The sequence below is a fragment of the Peromyscus maniculatus genome, chromosome 14 (assembly GCF_049852395.1).
Source record: "Peromyscus maniculatus bairdii isolate BWxNUB_F1_BW_parent chromosome 14, HU_Pman_BW_mat_3.1, whole genome shotgun sequence".
Lineage (NCBI taxonomy): Eukaryota > Metazoa > Chordata > Mammalia > Rodentia > Cricetidae > Peromyscus > Peromyscus maniculatus.
In genome coordinates this window covers 27,009,549-27,014,338 of record NC_134865.1, presented here as the reverse complement: position 1 = coordinate 27,014,338, position 4,790 = coordinate 27,009,549, and the positions used below count along the sequence as shown (strand labels likewise).

General features: G+C 39.9%; 1 pseudogene; it reads left to right on the top strand.

The window, feature by feature from the left end:
* Positions 1 to 1,312: 1,312 nt before the first annotated feature.
* On the top strand, positions 1,313 to 2,335 carry LOC102907466 (large ribosomal subunit protein uL10 pseudogene; annotated as a pseudogene).
* Positions 2,336 to 4,790: the final 2,455 nt, after the last annotated feature.

Sequence of the window (4,790 nt, the reverse complement as noted above, 5' to 3'; positions counted from 1 at the left end):
CAGGGGGAGGGGCTTGGACCTGCCTCTACTGAATGTAACAATCTATTTCCTACATGTGGATTGCACATAATAACCTGATTGTCAAGTTGCACAATACAGATTTTAAAAAGTAAATGTAATTTTATAGTGTGTAAATCTAATAAATATTTCTTAAAGTCAGCTGGTGAGTTTAGCATCAGCATTAGTAAGTGAGGCTGATAGCACAGACCTTTGGTATAATGTGATGATGATGCCATCTTACGGAGTGGCTTTCCTCTCAGAAACTCACTGTACCAAGACCTCAGTGAAATACATTCAACAAATCACTGTATTTGTATCCTTAAGACAGTCAAGGTTCTCAAAGAAAAGGTAAGTTTGAGAAGCTGACATAATGAAGAGGTGTCTAAGGAGACAAGATTTAAGAAAAAAAATAGGAGAAAAGTAATCCTTTACCTTACAGAGCTATGAATCCTGTGAATTCAAATGATGACTCGCCTGGCAAGGTATTTCCAATGGTGCAATAGTGACATGTTTTAGAAGTAATCAGATGCATTCTAATTGGTAGACCCACTTCATAACATGGAAACCATACATGGCACCAGTATCTGTGTCAAGAATCTACAGCTAAATAAATCATACACCCTATCGTAGAGCCTGTTACTATTCTTTTAAATGGACATACTTTACCTGATTCCTAATGACTCATTGCTATACCCATAGGTTAGTACATCTCTCAAGCCTCATCAGAGAAACTTCTTCCTCTTGTAGTTAATGATTAATGCAGAAACCCACAACTGGTCAACCTATAAAGAATATGAGAGTGAAGAGTGCTTAGCCCTACATGGAACATCTGTATTACACCTCCTCCTAGCATGGATCAAGAAACATTGCAGAAAAGGGGATGGAGAGATTGCAAGAGACACAGTCAGTGGATAGTTACAAGGAAATCACTGTTCTCCAGATACAACAGGGCAGTTATACATATAAACTCACAGCGATTATGACAGAATGCACAAGACCTACATAAGTTCAAGCCAGACAAAATTTCAGTAAGCTAAAGTCAATTGATAGTCATCGAAAGAGTCAGCTTTCTTTCTTTTTTAACATTTTTAAAATGAGAGAAAATACGTCCTATGAGTACCATGTAATTGGGTGCAGGTAAAGCCATGGAACATGTGGCAATATATAGATTAATATATATATATTAATTGAGTTAATTAATTAATTAATATTAATTGAGTTAAACTGTAAGAGCTAGCTAGCCTCTCTCCAGGTGTCGTCATTAGAGTGACATCATCTTTAAACCCTGCGTGGCAATCCCTGAGGCACCACCATGACGCCCAGGGAAGACAGTGCCACCTGGGAGTCCAACTACTTCCTTAAGATCATCCAACTTTTGGATGATTACCCAAAACGCTTCATTGTGGGAGCAGACAATGCGGGCTCCAAGCAGATGCAGCAGATCCGCATGTCCCTGCGAGGGCAGGCTATGGTGCTGATGGGCATGAACACCATGAAGAGCAAGGCCATCGGGGGCACCTGGAGAACAACCCAGCTCTGGAGAAACCGTTGCCTCATATTTGGGGTAATGTGGGCTTTATGTTCACCAAGGAGGACCTCATGGAGATTAGAGACATGCTGCTGGCCAATAAGGTGCCAGATGCTGCCCGTGCTGACGCCATCGCCCTGTGTGAAGTCACTGTGCCAGCCCAGAACACTGGTCTGGGGCCCGAGAAGACCTCTGTCTTCCAGGCTTTAAGCATCACCACTAAAATCTCCAGGGGCACCATTGAAATTCTGAGTGATGTGTAGCTGATAAAAACTGGAGACAAAGTAGGTGCCAGTGAAGCCACACTGCTGAACATGCTGAACATCTCTCTCTTCTCCTTTGGGCTGATCATCCAGCAGGTGTTCGACAACGGCAGCATTTACAACCCGGAAGTGCTTGACATCACAGAGCAGACTCTGCACACCCGCTTCCAGGAGGGTGTCTGAAACGTTGCCAGTGTTTGTCTGCAGATTGGTTACCCGACTGTTGCCTCAGTGCTACACTCTATCATCAATGGGTACAAGCCGATCCTGGCTTTGTCTGTGGAGACTGAGTACACCGTCCCACTTGCTGAAAAGGTCAAGGCCTTCTTGGCTGATCCATCCTCATTTGTGGCTGCTGACCTTGCGGCCACCACCACTGCTGCTCCTGCTGCTGCTGCAGCCCCAGCCAAGGCTAAAGCCAAGGAAGAGTCGGAGGAATCAGAGGAGGATATGGGATTTGGTCTCTTTGACTAATCCCCTCAAAACAACCAACTCAGCAAGCTTGATTTGAGAAATATGGAAATAAATAAAAGCTACTTCTGTTTTTTTTTTTCTTTTTTAAAGAGCTAGCTATCAAGAGGCCTGCCATAGGCCATACAGTTTATAAATAATATTAAGCCTCCGAATGATTATTTTATAAGCGGCTGTGGGACTGAGGGGCCAGGCTGGACCAGAGAAACCTTCTGCCTCCACACAGCAGTTTCCCCAGGGATATCAACTGAACATGGCATAAAAAGTTCCACTAAGACTAAGCACAAATCTTTCTGTTATGTCTGGACCAGGCAACCCAGTAAGAGGAAAAGGGTCCCAAGAATAAGTAAGAGTGAGAGAGAGAGAGCCCCAACTCCCACTGTTAGATACGAGATGAATGCCAAGATACGAAACCATAACACATATGTAGAGTTCCTAGGGCAAATCCATGCAGGCTCTGTGATTGTTGCTTCAGTCTCTCTGTGATCTCCTATGAACCCTGCTTAGTCGATTCTTGTGTGACCGTTGGTAGGTCATCTGAACACCAAATTCCGGCTCCACATCCAGAAGTATTTGAGTAACACAAATTGGACTTCATGGGTTTTAGAAAATCAGAAAGGGAAGCAGAGTGGGTAGAAAGTTTAAGGCTGATCTGGAAGGAGTTGGGAGAGTGAAAATATAATCCAAATACACTGCATGAAACTCCCAAATAATTAATAAAACTATTTTAACTTGTGATGTTGTGTTCTGAATGATGATCTTGGAACAAAAACTAAATAGGATCTTAAGTATGTGGTGATATTTTATTTGTGCTGAAATGTGGTGATATTTAATTTTATGTTAATAAATAAAGTTTGCCTGGAGGTCAGAGGACATAGCTAGCCTTAAACAAAGTCAGGCAGTGATAGCACACGCCCTTAATCCGATCACATGGCAAGCAGAGTCTCTGTGTGTTCAAGGTCACACTAGGGAACAGCCAAGTATGGTGACACATGCCTTTAATCCCAGTACCAACCATAGAGAGCTGGAGGTCTGTACAGACAGGCAGTGACAAGGAAGTGAGGTAGCTGGGCTAAGAGCCAAAGAGAAGGCAGAACAGCAAGGCAATAAAGGTACAGGTTAGACAGGAAGAAGCTCTCTCTGGAGAAGCTATGGTGGTGTGGTGAGCTAAGATTAGCTGGTGGCTATTCCCATTTCTCTAATTTCTAAGGCTTTCACACCTTTATTTGGCTCTGTGTTTCTTATTTAATAAGACTGTTTAAAAATTTGTCTACATAAGTAAGAGGGTGGGAGGAGCAGAGAGAAGGGGGCTGCAGTAGGGATGTATTTATGAGAAAAGAATAAACAAATAAACAAACAAATAAAAACTAGAAAAATAGAGAAACCTAAGAAAATCTGAGTGATTTCCCACTTTAACTAATATTATTATTATCTGGACAGTTTGCTCACTAAAATAAATGCATTAAAATAATATATTTAATTATAGAATTTTGATGAGGTTTTTACAGGAATTCGTTGTATATGATCCACAATAATTCCTCAAATCTAAAATTGTTTTGAAATCACTCAGACTTCTGTTAGTGAAAACAAACCTATGAAAAGGGAAAGGATATTTTTCCTCTGGTCAGTGGATCTGTCTGGGGTCTGTCTTTCTAGCATCTTAAAAATGCTCGTGCCTTTGACCTATGCTATTTCATCTAGTAAAGCTGGACCTAGAAATGTGATATTCTTCATTTTTTTTTATTCGCAGAAAGTATTATGGGAATAACAATGAAAACTTCAATAAATATCATAAAAAGTTAGAACATATGTTTCTGTCAGTGTTATTGCTATTATACTGAATAAGCACGCAGCAGTTTCAAAAATTAAGGATTCATGTTGTACTCCACAGCCAGCAGATTTTTCTGAGTACCTACATGTAGCCTTGCTTGATAGCCAAGTTTTCTATACAACATTTAATAGACAGTGTTCTCATAAGATGAACAATAGTTCTCCTGCATTATAAAACCTAGGTTTAAGTACAATATAAAATTTTCATGAAGGAATATAGTTAATGCTGTCAGCAAACTAAAAATAAACAAAAAAGCAATAAATTAAAATTTCTAACATTTCAGCAGCCCAAAGCAGTAAGAAAGTTAAGGGTGAGGGCTAGGTAATTTTGCACAATGCTAGGACATAAAATAAGACATATGAGGTTCCTCTGTAACACTTAAAATTCTAATTTCTGATGATACATGAATCACCTCTACTGTGTTAACAAAGTATGAAGTGAATTTGTATTTACTCTGGATCAAGACTATTAAAATAGGAATCAGAAAGTTGTTCACTATCATAGCTATTACTCTACACTTTGTTTTTTTAATTTTCCCCTCTCTTACAACAATCTGGAATACATGGAATTTTTAAATTAAAGTCACGTGTATAAGTTGGAGAAGCTATCCCCTCAACTCAAGATTTAGTCTCTCTAGAGTTAAAGAACCACTTGTAAAGTTTAATTGCAAATGGTATGTCTCTGAGTTCTTCATATT